The 16,604-nt window shown below is 35.6% G+C and overlaps 1 long non-coding RNA gene across 1 annotated transcript in view; it reads left to right on the top strand.

Moving 5' to 3' along the window:
* The first annotated feature begins 8,975 nt into the window (after positions 1 to 8,975).
* Positions 8,976 to 16,604, top strand: part of LOC128012946 (uncharacterized) — a 31,634-nt gene continuing 24,005 nt past the window's right edge. Inside the window, exons 1-2 of the long non-coding RNA XR_008183217.1 lie at positions 8,976 to 9,139; positions 9,431 to 9,592. This is a non-coding gene — a long non-coding RNA (uncharacterized LOC128012946). The remainder of the gene's footprint in view (positions 9,140 to 9,430; positions 9,593 to 16,604) is intronic.

Here is a 16,604-nt window from a genome sequence, read left to right as displayed (position 1 = left end):
GCCGTTCACACAGTCCCAGCATGCAGAGTCAGGATTAGAGGCAGGTGAGAGCTGCTCTCATTAGAAGAAAACAAACTGCAAACATCTCAATATATCTAGTCTCACAAATTGACTTTTAAATTACAAATAAATTCTGGTGCATAATTTAAATGTACAGTGTTATTATTTACAATTCAACTAATTCCACTATTAAGTTCCTTAACATTTCTTGTATCAATATTCTGTACATAACTCAATGTCAGAGGCATAAATCAGTTTGCCTCGTTGAAAAATATGTAAAATAATATAATATGGTTTATGAACTATAGACTATAAACGTGCTCATAATGAGATAATATTACAATAATTTACCATACTACAATTTGAAACATAATACCTATTTTTTCCCCAAATATGCAGTACATTAGTATTCCATAGTCATTTCAACACAGCCAATATCTTGAGTCAGATGTGATATACATCGCACAGAATTGCTCTCTAATCCTTGATTGTGAATTTTTGAAGCAGCCACTTCTCCAGTGATTATACTCCAATCAATATGCTTCCCATGCTAGCACTATTGATCCGCTCAGTCATGTGTGCTCACCACATCTGGAGGAAGCAGGCTGGATTGTTTCAGCATTGCAGCAGATATCAGAGATGCACAATGGATTCCACCTCCCTCTGCCAGTGGACAGATTACAGCAGGACTCTGAAACGCCCATATGTGTCAGAAACAGATTCCACCTGCCATCGATTTGTGATAGCAGTGCTAAACAAGTCATGTTGCAATCATTTGAGATGTGGTGACGGTATGTGTCGAAATTAATATGTAATGTCAGGAGTCTGGCGGTTTGATTGACAGCTGGAGATATGTGGATATGAATGCGAGAGGTGGGTTGCTCTTTCAGCCGAGAACAAAACGTAAAAAAAAAAAAAAAAAAAAAACCCCAGATCGATTCATTAGCCAAGAGTCAGAGTTCCTGAGAGACAGCAATCTCAAGTGAGTTCTATTGATTTTCTTTTTCAATTATGTAGTGAAAGGTAAATCACAGTCAGTGGCGTTTAAAAATGAGCAGAATAAACACAAACACTGAGAGTGAGTGAACCTAAAATTACACTAGCGACTAGCACACATATCACACTCTTTGCAGGCCTGTTATCGATTCAGAGATATGGCTACGCTTGTATGCGTTTGTGTGAATCATATGTGCGTTTAAATACAGGACCTTAGGATTCCTGTGTAGAAACTGGGGCTGTCAATTTAAAGTGTTAATTCACCCCAAAATTTTACATTTGCTTAAAATGTACTTCTCCCTTAGGCAATCAAAGGTGAATCTGTTTCTTCATTGGAACAGATTTGGAGAGATTTAGCATTACAGCATTACATCACTTGATAACCAACAGATCCTCTGCAGTGAATGGGTGCCATTAGACAAAGAGAGTCCAAACAGCTGATAAAAAAAAAATCACAATAATCCACAAGTAACTCCAGTCCATCATTTAATATCTTGAAACAAATCCATCAAGACATTTTTTATATTTTCAACTGTTGCTTCTGGCTAAAAATATGATTGCTTTATATATAATATTGCTTTCTCCAGTGGAAAAGTCAACTCATTTGAATCAGGAGAGAAATATGCATAGATCAAGCACAGTTTACAAATGGAAACAGTCCAAAACAGATGGCAACATGGAATGGACTTTTTCCACTTGTGTCAGCTTTATAGATTATGGGTTGATATTTTTGGTCTTTAATGGTGGATTTTTTCCTTTGTTTCTGCAGAGGATCCATTGGTGAGCAAGTGATTTCTCCAAATCTGTTCTGCATAGTTTTACTATATTTACCTTTCAACTCTTCATTTGAGTTTGTAGGCTTCACCAAGGATAAATCCATATTATATGCCTACAAAAATGCCCTAAATGACCAAACAATATCAATGTTCTCTTCTGGGTCACATTGTTCCTCAAAAGTAATTGGTAAGGTCTCACTAATGTGTTCATTTTCTATGACTTATAACAAGGTAATAATGAAAATAGCCTGCCACAAATATCACTGAAACACTAGCATTGTTGTGGCAACATTAGAGTGAAAAGAATTGCTCTAAAATAAAGCACTTCATTATGAATTAAACTGCTTTTAATGCTTTTAATACCAGCATTTTAATGAGTTCATTTGTGTGTCAGAATGTGTGGGTGGATTCGGTAAACAGGTACAGAAAAATGAAAGGAAAATAGACTGAGTGTTTGTGAAATGCTAATAAGAATTAAATGAGGACTTCTAGTAATTTTGATAATGATAATAGGTAACACTCAGCCTTTCATTTTTTCCCTTTGTGAGTCAAATAAACACACCATTAGAAGAATCACTGATTGTTGTCAATCTGAATACGAAATTATGTGTATTTGGACAATGGGATAATTTTTGGGGTCAGAATTTGGAGGTTTGCTGGATGCATGTCTTTCTGGTACCAGGTGATGGAGCTGTTTTCTCTAACCTGGCTAGACTAGGTTTTCCCACACACTGCTTTAGTTAAGAAACAAACACTTTTTACACCACAATGTGCATATTTATAAATATAATATATATAATTTATATTATATTAAATGTAGTATAGGGTAGAATATATATATATATATATATATATATATATATATATATATATATATATATATATATATATATATATTTTTTTTTTTTTTGCAGTAAACATGATTGTTTATATAGCTATACCATAGAGAAAGAGAGATATAATTATAGTAAAATTATATCTGTAAATTTTATATATACTGCATATAATAATACTACAATTATAATACATTTAGTAATACACATTGTATTAATAATATTTTTTATTTAAGAACTTTTTTTTCTCAGATTAACTCACTTCCAGAGAAAAGTTTGTTCTTAAACTCTAGTAAACCCATTCACACACACTAACCTGAAGATGAAAATGAACAAAAAAGTAGAAAAATCAACCAACGTGCATTTGCTTCTCAACAATTTGAGAACACTACTGATATTCAAAAATCATCAATATGTATCCACCTTGAAAAAAAAAACATTTTACCTCATCCCATTTGTGTGTGAGATGAACTGTCTTGTGGTTCAGACTGCTGCTCTCACCCTCATTTTTTCCCCAAAGACAGAGCCTAGCCTTCCACGTGATCACACCATGCTCAGTTAATTCCTGCAATCGACACTGTAGCCTTCATGTTGGATGGATTCCCGTAGAGGCCTTGGCCCCAACGAGCCACAGGAGCCTTGTGCCGAATACAGTGACAGCACAGCGCGTGCCTCTTTTCCAAGGTCATGGGGACGACTGTGCAGAACAGATGACATATGACCACCATTTCCCTGACTCAAGATAGAAATGGATAAAAAGAGGTGAACAAATAAATAAGAGAAGAGAAAGTGAGAGAGGAAAATGCTTTGCAAACATGTAACCTGAAAGGAAAGAGCACTACTGGGGAACGCTCAGAAATAGACTGGCTAATGTTTCAGTGCAGTAGCCTGACCCCTGCATTGCAAGTGAAATTCATGAAAGCAGCAGGAGAAGAATATCAGTTTCTCTGCTTCTGTCTCACATCAATACTCTCATGTCTGGGGAAGAGGAAGGAGGAGGCAGGGTTTCTAAAATGCACCTAGATGGGATTTCCTGTGATTTCCATTACAGGATGATATTTAGTAAACATTTATGAGGATGATATCTGAAAGTTGCCTCTAAATCATATGTGAGGAACAAATGGTGTTTCAGATGCGGGCGGGAATACCGTATTTGTATGTGCATCTGTGGATTTCAGCACCTGCTGTTGGACAGCTCCCTCCCCCTTACTAGGGTTATTATAGGCATCTCACTCATTCTCTCTCTCTCTCCCTCTCTCTCTCTCTCTCTCTTACACACACACACACACTCAAATAGAGTAAAACTCTATCAGCATAAGAGATGCAAATTTGTTAATATACTGCAAATGGTGCATGTGTGTGTGTGTGTGTGTGTGTGTGTGTGTTCGCTTGTTGCTTTGATGGATAACGGTGCGTTTTTCTCCTAGGTTCGGACATCTGTCCACACAGCTGCTGTAGCTGTTCTACTGTACTCCATTATCAAAGTTTAATAGTGTTTGTCAAATCTCTCTTGGTCTCATTTTCAAAGCCAACACACTGAAAGGCACTGCAATCAACCTTTAAATGACAATAAAACGCAGATTTTACAGATTAACAGAGTGTTATGCCTTGTTACACGGCTCTCTGAAATACTCGATTCTAACTGGTCAATCGCAGCATTCAGCAGGATAATTTTTTGCGGTCATTCAAGCTGTATTCACCTCATTTTTTATATTTGATCGGATGTGTCCATATGTAACTTGTAAGTGCGAGGCCTCTGGTGTCATTCGCTTCCAGCTATTTTCAACTGTACAAAACAGCTCCTCATGCTGCTTGATATTGCAAACTGGTATTTCTTATCATATTATTCAATTTTTTTGTCGTAATTACAAACACACTGGTTTGTAATGGAAATAGTTTCACTGTTTATTGCATCATTTAGGCTACTCTATTCTTCTAGTTATTTACCTAGAGGGGCTGCAAAATAAGGTGTATATATCAATGCACTCATCCAGGTAACTGAAAGCAGGACTACTTTTATGACTCGCTCTCTGTCCTTTCACACAAACGCAGTTGGGTCAAGTGTCATCTTGGGTCTTTTTTATTGGATTGTAGTGAAAATGATCTAAAAATTATTTTGTTGCAATATTGCTGCATACACTCTTCGTCTTGTAGAACAATATTTTTTTTCTTATTTATTATTATTATTTTTTTTTTAGCTGGAAAGCCTTAAGATAATATAAAAACAAAAATCTAAATTAACACTTAAATTAATAAATACTTAAAATGAATGTATTTATCTATTTACTTTAAAATAAGCAGGAAAATGACTTACATGTTACAGAGGCCAACATGAAAAAAGCTTTGTAGTAATAAAATTGACGAAATCTTCAAAAGCTGATGGAACTCCTTGATATATGATTAGAACTACGCCTGAATAAGAAACAGGCCTTCGCCACTCCTTTTATAAGTGCATGATCCTGAATGGATGCTATCTAATCCATTTAGAGCTATCTGAGTGTCTCCCTGAAATTAAGTGATCACATACTACTGCAGAAGAGATATATGTAGGAATAAAAGATGGTTATCCTGGTTTATGACTGGCAAATAGAAACTCTCACAAACCACACTAATGTCATTATTTCCAGCAAAGTCAAACAAAAGTCATCCACAGCTAATGAGAACACAATTCTCACACACATGCAGAAAACATATATATAACCGTTACATAATGATTATTTATGTTTAAACTAAAATCAAGCCTTTTTAAACATGAGATAATATTTTCTATAAAAAGCATAGCAAAAAGTACATCTTCCCAAGCTGAACAATTTATTGGCACCAAACAGTTCATCTAGTGTCCTTGTTTATAAAAGAAATGCAAAAATGTCCTTTGTGGACATGATAATTTCAAAGATAGACAAGACACATAAAATCTAAAGTAATGGCATGGGTACATTTATGAAAAGATGTGTCCATGTTAATGAAAGACATCAGCTTTGTTCATTCAGCAGAATAAACTGATATTCAAATGCTGCTCATATACATTCAAACGCTCTCTTCACCCTGAAACTGTGAAATGCTCTTAAAGGACACACTTTAAAGTCTGCTGAAATTCCACTCTAATCTAGCCTTTTTTAAACACCATTGTAACATTCTCTTGTACATCAAAACATAATAATTAAAATCTGCCAGAAGGTAAAACTTAATGAATCAAAAAATAAAGGACAAGTAGGTTTCCATAGAAACATGTATAATTATGATAATGAGGCCGCCATGAATGTTGAATTCATCTGAATTAGGTAAATATGCAGACAAAGACAGATACAGAAGAACAATCCTCTTTGACGTTTTTTCTGTGTACAGAAGCTTTACCTGTTTATGGAATCTATCTGATAGACACAAGCTCTTCTGCTTTCAGACATTGTAAGGACAAAGGACCCTAGAATTATCATAGCCTACTTTAATTTTTCTCTCATGAATATTCATGCAACCATGTCATTATGCTGCCATAAATCTTTTTTTTTTTTTCAGCATAAGTCTACAGTTCTGACCTCTCCAAATCACGAGCGCTCCCAATCATGAGTAATACATTATTCAGGATCTACACTGATTGTCTAAACAACATCATCTAAGCAAAAAAAGCCATTTAATGAAAAAGTTTTTTGTACCAACATGATGAACGAGTACATAGCACAACTGGTAGACTTTGTTTTTTAATTCAAGCATGACGAATGATGAAAAAATAGTTAAATTAGGCTATTTAAACCAGGCGGGAATGAAAATACGTTTTTGTTGCCCTTGCATAAAATGCCAATCTGTATTTTGTTGAAACGTACTATTCATAAAACTGATAAATTGGAATGGTATGGAGCTATATTTTGTAAAATGTATATTTTGTTGATTCACAACCATTTTTGTAAACAGTTGCACACTGTATTTCAGAAAAATCATCCAGGTTCTGCAAATTATTTGTATTTCCAGCATCTTTTGCATAATTCACCTTTTTGCATGGAGTGAAAATTTTGAAACAGGATTAAGATGTGTAAAATTTCCTTATATTGTTTAAATATCATATTTATTTCATTTAGTACTGCCGTTTAGAAGCTATAGAATATACTCACATGTTTTCCTGAAGACAAAAAAAATATAAAAAATTATGCACATGAATCATGTACAGTACGTAACACATTAGGAATGGAAGGAAGTGTACGTAAACTTTTTTCTGCCATAACTAGTATTTCAGGAGAAGGTGCACCGCAAAATGTCCAGGTAAAATTTTTTCTGTGGTTATTTCTGGCACTTATCAAAGGTTATTTTAAGCCATTACTCTGAAGTACTGATCAATACTCTATTCACATAAAATCTGAAAAGACCTCCTCAAAAGGACCAATTTCACCAGCCGATGGGGAAAACTAAATGGTTTGGCGACTATTGGAAAATTGACTTGGACAATTGACAGCCACCAAGCAATTTTAAAATCAGGAGGGCTTGAAAAACAAGACAATCCATTAACATTAATGGCAACAGATTTAAATACAAATACAAGGATATAATGAAATTGCAAATCATCATATTATGTTGTTATGAGAACCAGCACTTCCTATTGTGCAAAGCGTTGTTAGCAGGCTAATATTCCACTCCAGCTTCTTTAAGGAGTATGTAGATATCTGTGCTTAATTGAAAGCTATTATCATAATGCACCACACCTTGTGTTATTCATATTCAAATAGCCTCATTTAAACAAAGTAGGATGCACACCCCCCTGAGTGATTGCAAAATGAGGCAGGAACGGGGATCACTGCTTTAAATTACAGTTGTGATGACACAGGGGTCCATCTCACTTATAAGTTCCCATTGTTTGATTTGCAAATGAATGTGTCGAGTATTTAAGATTTTAATTTAGATGAAGTTATTGGTTGTTTCAGTCCTAACAAACGGGCACTGCATTTGTGGAGTTTTCCAGGGAACATTTGACAAATTAGAGGTGAATGATAAAACTATCGTGGAAAAATAAATACAAAAATTAAAACAAGTCATGGTTCCAGGTTGTGGGATACGTTATCCTCAATTCGCAGAAGTAATCAAATTGGTAGTTGTGTCATCTACTGATGGCACCACAGGTGGCTTTTTTGACCAGGTTCCACTTGCTTTTCAAATTATGTGAATTAAACAAGAAGATCTACTTCTAAGAACAGGCTCATGGATCTCCAGTGATCCATTGATCTCCATTGATATTGTTATGTATACGTTATCTGGAGAAAATTAGTCCAGTCTCAAGTTACATATGATATTTTGGTCCGTAAATGAAAATCTATTGCTTGATATTGATTCATTGATTAATTGGTTTCATTCATTCATATTTTAAACTGTAAAAAACACATATTGAATGGTTGATCGATTTATTGATTAACTTATTGACTGACTGATTGATTGATTGATTGAACAGCATATCTCTCCTCAACAAGCCTCACAATTTGACATAATTCATGTTGCAAGAAAAAAATAGTAAGGCATCATAAATAATTCACAATTTGTCTTAATGTCGTATTTGATTTTATATTATTCAAATATTCAATAAGTATATTCCACCCAAAACTCCTAAACAAATTTCATTTATATTAACCACACATAAGGAGGGAATTTATATTTTAATATGAAGATACTGAATTATTATATTTATAATTATAATGTTTTGTATCATACAGGTGCAGCAAAAACTTGACATACCATAAATATGTACCTTTGATATGAAACCTGATGTAAAAATGGAAATGTGAACATTACAAAATTATTATTTTTTTTATCCAGTAAAATATTATAAAACTTCCCATAATTTGACATCTGCTTGGGAGAGCTATTCAGATTTGTTTTCTCATCCATTTAGCAAACTGTTTCCCCCATTTTTTTAATCATAAATGAAGACAATTTAGTGGGTTTTTTGCTTAAAACAAGAATTTTAACAAACAATTTGCCAATGCAATGTAAGAAAAAAATAACTGCATTTAGGATACATTATCCACAAACAAATCTTAATCTTTAACCATTTTGCTTTTCAAGTAAATGCATTTTGGTATTTTACTGAAAAATATACATTAATTTTTCTATGTCTTATAAATGGGTCAGGCTAAGTATAAATAAAATAAATATTATCTACTGTAAATACTGTACCTAAACACACTATAATACATCATAAAATAAGACTAACTAACACTAATGCATGCACTGTAGCAACCATACTGAGCTCCTGGTAGGGCACATGCGTTAAAGATTGATAGCAACAACAGCTGAATATGTAGAAGAAGCTGTTTTGTGCCCTGCAATTGTACAAAGGCAGTACGAAGGATCTTGTCTTTGCTTGGAAGAGAGCGAGCAGCAAGGCACAGAGAACTTCAAACAGTAAACGTGAGAACATCAAATGTCAAGGGATTATGGCTCTGCAGAACCAAGAGCCTAACAGAGAGAGAGGGATGAAGAGAGGGAGTAACACGACGAGCAGAACAACAGAGGAAATATCAGCCTCCACATGATGCCAGACCATCCATTGAAATTCAGGTGCTTCTTTCTACTGCTTCTTGAGATTCTCTCAAATCTAAAACAAAAGTGATCTGTTTAATATATATTTAAATGAACAAGGTCCGAGTCTAACCAATGACCACTTGAATTTCTGCAAGGTTTATTAAAGGTATACAAGCTATATACACTGTATATGAGAAGACTTGGGCAAGTTTTCACAGTGGTCTCTCTTGAATGTACATTGTTTGCATCTGCTTTGACCTGGATTAAAGTTACCTGTGGTTATTTTAATCAAACTGCTGTTACACATCTCTCTTCCGCCTTCTCCAGATGTAAATCCAGGATGGGGCAAGGCTAAATTTATCCACCTGATCTCTGACTGGCCCACTACTACCTTGCCTGAGGACATGTACTGCTCTGCCCATAGATATTATCACAACTTCACTCAGCAAACACAGATGAAGAGCACATGCACTCCCTTACTAAAAAACGGTATGTGTATCAAACATCCTCTCAGGTAAAGGGGCTAGCTAACATGTAAGAAATCGTTGTGAGTGTTCATTTTTTTCTGCTGCTGAACCTGTATGCACATGTTGAAGTCAGAAAAATGATTTGGAATTGAAAGACAGGATGTTTGTCTCTAGAGCGTGTGAAGATGGAGGGATCCTCACTGCGATCAGTATGATGAACTGTGTTTACTGCGGAATGATGCTGTATTTGCAGACATTAGCTCTGATTTAAAATCTAGAGAGCTGTCTCACTACCTATATAGACAGCCGTCTTCTTTTAACATCAATAAGTGACCAATTTAAAATGCTTTAGATCGGAAGAAAGCTACTCCACACATATAGGAGATTTGACTGAACTGATTTCAATAGTTTGATGTTAGCATGTTGCTAAGCTAACAGTGATAGCCTACTCTATAAAACTCAAACTAGCATAACAAAAACAAATATAAATCAGATTAAATCAAATGTATTAATGGCTTTCAGGATTAAATGAAATTTATTTTATACATTTAACCCATATAGGGTCTTTTTCACATTCCTGCTTTCAAAGGTGAATGCAAACTATAGCAGTGCAAACTTTCCATGGGAGACCATAGCAAATATTTTTTAGTGAAAGTGAAGTGACATTCAGCCAAGTATGGTGACCCATACTCAGAATTTGTGCTCTGCATTTAACCCATTCGAAATGCACACACACAGAGCAGTGAACACACACACACACACTGTGAGCACACACCCGGAGCAGTGGGCAGCCATTTATGCTGCGGCGCCCGGGGAGCAGTTGGGGGTTCAATGCCTTGCTCAAGGGCACCTAAATCGTGGTATTGAAGGCTTCGATTGGGAGTCCAACCCTCTAACCATTAGGCCACGACTACCCCTTTAATTCCCCTTTTCTCCCACAATACAAAAGTAGTATAGTGTTAATTGTACACAAAATTGTTTGAAAATGAAAATATAAAAATGGGGCTAGATTTGTGGTTACAGTACATTACCAGTCCTCCGAAAATTAGACATGGTTGTATTGTAGAAAAAGTGTAGTAGTAGAGATTATTTGTGTATTGATTACTATTTGTATAACCACAGTTTTACTACAAATATCATGGTTAAAGTATGGATACTGTAGCAAAACCATGGTTAAGTTGTGGTTCCCATATTTTAACTATAGTAACCACCATGGTTTTTATGGTTTTACTTGTAGCAAAACCATGGTCAATTTTTGTAAGGGTGTGAAAAGACTCCATATGTCTTTCACCTTGTCCTCTATCTTAGATTAAAAAAAAAATTATTGTCACAATGCATTCTGGCATTGCTTTTTATGGGAAGGATACTGTGCTTCCTTGTAATTTTTCTAAAATGAGGAATCAAAATTAAGATGCTTACCAAATCAGCCTATTAGATTGATTTCTGAAGAATCATGTGACACCAAAGACTGAAATAATGAAAATTCAGCTTTGCTTTTTGGAAAAATTTTAACACAGGAGACAGTTAATTAGTAATAATGTTTCACAATATTACTGCTTTTTGATCAAATAAATCCAGACTCCAAACATACTGAATAAAAAAAAAAAAATCTTACTGACCCTGTACAATTTTTTTCGACGGTTGCATACATTAGATTTGATGCATTGCCATCCATGCATCTTGCCTCCACTCTTTCTCTCCTCTCACCAAGCTCAGTTCCCTCCATTACAAATTCTCAGCACTGTGCGGGAAAATGGCCGCCCTGCCTCGGCTGATGTCACGGGGAACGGAGGCGATCGGGGGTCAGGGCTGAAAGCCGGAGCTCTGGGCTCTGTAATGGGAATGCTTACAGATTAAGATTAAATCTGCGTGGGTGCGGTTGATGGCAGAGAGGCTCTTCGTTATTAATAGTGTGTTTTAATCAGGCACAGTCCCAGGGCTCTGGATCCTGCAAGACCTCCAGCATCTGTCGGCTCCATAGAGATGTGCAGTGAAAATGAGAACACTGTCCTGAGGGGGACAAAAAAGAAACGACTTTGGCCTGATACCCTGTGCTGTATATAATCTCCAAACACTCAAAACTACACCGTTTACTTTGCTTTGTTGTTGTTTGAATTTTAACGCATGGGTTATGGTTTTTCAGAGCGAGGCGGAAATATCACGACACTCTCTCTCTCTGTCTCTCTCTCAGTCTGTGACAGGCTGGAGAAGGAGGTGAATGAATTATTAAACTGACTATGAAGTGCTGGGACATTTTCACATTCGCTGTAATGCATGTTGTCCCATTGAGCCCTAGAGATAAACAGTCACCAGGGCTGGCTTGACAAAAATCGACTGTGACTTCCACCTCCCCAGTCAAAACCGGTTTTAGCCTGATTGCAGACACTGCTGCAGCTGGCAATTTCTAGAATAATCTGCAGCTAAGGCTCAGCGCCACCCCCACCACCCCTTCTGCATCCTTTACCCCTCCACACCTCCCCCTTTTTCCCCTCTTTCTCTTTTGGCATCAATATTATAGACCGGAGCATGCCTCTTTCTGCTGAATCAAAGCTCTTCTGACCACTGTTGACAGAACATGCAAATGAATGGTGACACCGGAGGAGAAAGCTCTACACGCTGAATTTTTTGCATTGATTTTGCAATTTCAAAAAGATTTTGTATATTCGTCTAGAATTCGATGTGGACAGGAGAAGTAACGCATCATTTAAAAAGCAATGATTATTTTAAAAGGAGTGCTGTTTTTTTGTTTGCCTCGAAATTAACAACATATTTCACTTAGATTTACGGAAGATAAAATAATTTTGCCCCAACCAGTACAAATGTGCACAATATACACTACCGGTCAAACGTTTGGGATCAGTAAGACTTGTAATGTTTTGTAAAGAAGTTTCTTATGCTCATCAAGGCTGGATTATTTAATCAAAATTACAGAACAAAAAAAATGAAATCTTGCAAAATGTTATTACAATATAAAATAATGGTTTCTATTTTAATATCCTTTAAAGTATAATTCATTTCTGTGATGCAAAGCTGAATTTCCATCAGCCATTACTCCAGTATAAAGTGTCACATGATACTTAAGAAATCATTCTGATATGCTGATTTATTATTAGAATTATCAGTGTTGGCAACAGTTGTGCTGCCAAATATTTTTTGGGGGAAATGTGATACTTTTTTTTTCAGGATTCTTTGATGAATAAATAGAAAAAATAAATACAAATAAAAATATAAATCTTTTGTAACAATATAAATCTTTGCTATCACTTCTTAACAATTTGACACATCCTTTCTGAATAAAAGTTTTAAATTCTTTCAAAAAAAGAAATAATACATTAGGAATAAGTTAGATTTTAATGTATATTAAAAATAGAAAATCATTATTTTACATCATAATAATATTTCACAATATAATTTTTTCCCCTGTATTTTTGATCAAATAAACACAGTCTTGATGAGCATATGAAACTCCTGACTGACTTACTGACTAACTGACTTATCGTGCCGTGTAAACATAAAACCATGTCTTCATTTGTGATTGGAGAAAAAACAAACAATAAGCATACTCTAAACTGCTCAAAACTCATGTTTGAATCACCAGTGGCAAATTCTTTAAATATGTAAACGTACTTACAGGCTGTGGGTGCCAGACTGTACTTGCAAAAGTTGGAGTTGCCCCACTTTAAAGAAACAGACAACGGCATTGTGTTCATCTCTTACACTGACAAACTCATCTTGCTTTAGAAAGAGCAAACTCAAAACAGCATATCCATATAGCAAAGCTGACTGCACTTTCCTTCAGTTTCCATGCATTTTTGTAGGCTTAGCACGGCAATAGATCAATATTCAGTGCTGATAAAATCCTGACCTCTTTAATAGATTCTCTTGTGTCAGTCACCACTGACCATGTGAGTGAGGATGGCTAACACGTGAGCAGAGAGTGATGAGGAAACCTTCATTACTCTTAATATTATAGCCAAGTCAGTCTTGTTATCTAATGGCTTTGTGTTTTGTTTATTTCCTTTCAGGGTTAGTGGATTGTAGGAATTCAATTTCAGGGAACAATAGACTTCCGCGAGATGCTGTTGACGCCTGTGTAAAAAAGTAAAATAGTTATTTTGCTGTAAATAAAGAAGAAAGGCTATTGCCGGTGTGCATGGATGAATTTGACACATACATTATGCAGTTTACATCTCGGCTCGCATTATAACAGATGCAATTTTCGTTTAGCACAAAGAGAAAGATAGCAGCAGAAAAGCTAACAATAAGCTTTCTAATTAAAAGGAACCTCTTTAGGGAAATGAGGGAACGTAGTGTTAACAACCTTATGCCTGCACTAATCACCGTAGGTTATGCATGCGACTAATTATAAGGGCCTCTGCTCATGCCACACGAGAGGGAGCATAACGAGAGGATTCGGAATCCTACTGATGTCTTCATATTATTTTTATCCCGCTATTTATCAAACCGAGGTGCTTGTTGAGGATTAAACAGCTTTGTTTGTCATCAGCGTTCGGCGAGGAAAGACATATCACACAAATGAATGCGTAATGTGCAAACTAATGCGTTAAGCTTAACGTGGGCCCTGCTGCAGTGGCACATTCGTGATGGGGATGCGCAGCAATGTACATTGCCTTAAACATCAATATATTAAATGATTTAATGCATATTATAATTAAACCGTATAATATATAATAAATAAGTAAATAAAATTAATGAAAAATCACATGCAAAATGTACAGTATACTTATTAGAAAAATTGCATTGCATTAAAAACACAAATTCCCTAAAACAGTGTGTGACACATACGTGCAATGCTACAAAAATAGAAGACACGAAACGCCAGTGTCCTAAAGTCGTAAAGCTGCTTCTTTAACACATTAGCATCTTGGGGTTTCTCGGTTGTTAGAGGGAAAAGTGCCAAATCCTTTCCTCACAGATTTTCTCTTAAAGGCTGGAAGGTAGATTTATCATTCCACTGAGGTGATCACATTTTTATGAGTCAGACTCAATAAGATGAAAATGTAATAATACCTAGCAGCATGCAGCATCTCTGCAGCACAGTGTACAGTAGCACGAGAGAGTGTGTGAATGTGTTTGTGAGCCAGAAGACAGTAATCAATAGTGAGTTGTTTAAAGCTGACCCTATTTACTATTTCACTTGCACACTCCTAGTTTTATTGTGAATGGATGATGCTAACCAATAGCTATTTAAACATTGTTTTAGCCAACCGGAATTTTACGCCATTTCTTAAGACCTAATCAAATCCCACCCTTCACTTTTGCTTGTTTGACATCCAGTGTTTAACACCGTGGAAGTGAAATAAAAAAAATGTGCAAACAGCAAATCATGTTGACCTCAAATATATAACTAAGAACAAAAGATGTTGTATTAAATACAGCAAAACCAGGACGAATGTAGAGGAGAAGACTGTGGCTAAAGGAAATCAGGAAACTGTACTGTGCTGGAACATTTTCTCACTAGTAAAATTATAAGCACAAATATTAATTATTTGACAGGAATAAAAATCGTCTTATATATATTTAAAATGAGAAAGTTAAAATGACTTTGTTTTCATCCTCTCATTCACTTGCACTGGCAGCAACCATGTTGATTAACTAAACTGATTCATTCTTTGCTAAATACAACAGATTACAAAAACAATGCATTGTTTTGATCCCTAAAGACCTTCTTTTCTGTTAAAGGCCAAAATTAGCACAAAAAAATCATCTCTGTTCAACCATCTGCATGAATGATGCATGATGGGATTGTGTGGGTTTGTGGCCTTTGGCTTTAATTAAGGTTGCACTGTTGGCCTAATGCACACGTGCCAGACATGTTCCCTCCACTTAATCGGGGAAAATCTCACAATTCTGAGGCTTAAGATGTTAGTGGCCTGTGGGTGTCAAAGTTAAGGCCCGTGATGTTTACAAATTGGCTGGAGAACTAATGGAGACTTAGTCAATTGGTTCTTTGTAGGGTCTGCTGGAAGCTGGACAAGCGCGTTTAGTTTACTTTTGGGCACTTGTCCCAGTAATTGGCGACAGGCTGACAGGACCATTCTTGCGGCATGAGGCCGAGTATAATACTGGGGTCTGCCTTCTGCCTTTCAATGGGGTTGAAGCAGTGGATGCCATGACTCAAAGAGCAAATTCACTCACTCCAGAGTCAAAGCACACAGTTGGCTTGTAACAAAATTTGTTGGATCACCACTGATTGAATTCATCAGCAGAATTCCTAAAGCTTGTTGTTATGTGTATGCAGCTTAAAGTTACATGCGTCAGCTTGGAAGCAAAGACACATTCTAAAATCACTGATGTTATTTTGCTCAAGTCTACAAGCAATTGCACAAGCAAGCAAGGTTTTTTTATTTTTATTTTATTTTAAATAAATCATAATTTTCTTCAGGAAGGATGCATTAATTTTAACAATAGTGACTTCAAATTGTAATGTTAATAATTCAGTTTCAGTGCTGTTCTTTGAAACTTTATATTCATCAAAGAATCCTGAAAAAAAGTATAACATTTCCACAAAAATATTAAACATTATTTATAACTGCGCAAAACTGAGCACCAAATCAGCAAGTTAGAATGATTTCTGAAGGTTCATGTGACACTGAACACTGGAGAAAAATTCATCATTGCAGCACATGAATAAATTACAATTTAAAATATTTTAAAATAGAGACAATTATTTTTAATTTTAATAATATTTCACAATTTTACTATTACTGATTATTTAAGTGAGAAATTATGTGAGATTTAAAATATTATGAAAGAGATTTCTTTCAAAAGTAATGTAAAAAGAATGTATGACTATGTAGTGTATATGACTATATATATGTGCAGTGAGACTGGTTGAAAAATGGAAATGACAACTGCTTTACCAAACATATAATCCACATATACACAGTAGCTCTAAATCAACTCCATTAGCAGGCTGCACACATACCCGAATATCACATCCCACAGGAAGAAGGCAGAAAGATGGCACACTGAGAAAGATTGGCCCATTTCAGATTTCACGGATGGCCTCA

The sequence above is a fragment of the Carassius gibelio genome, chromosome B24 (assembly GCF_023724105.1).
Source record: "Carassius gibelio isolate Cgi1373 ecotype wild population from Czech Republic chromosome B24, carGib1.2-hapl.c, whole genome shotgun sequence".
Lineage (NCBI taxonomy): Eukaryota > Metazoa > Chordata > Actinopteri > Cypriniformes > Cyprinidae > Carassius > Carassius gibelio.
Note: the sequence above shows the minus strand (reverse complement) of the source record. Positions and strands in the feature narration are given on the sequence as shown.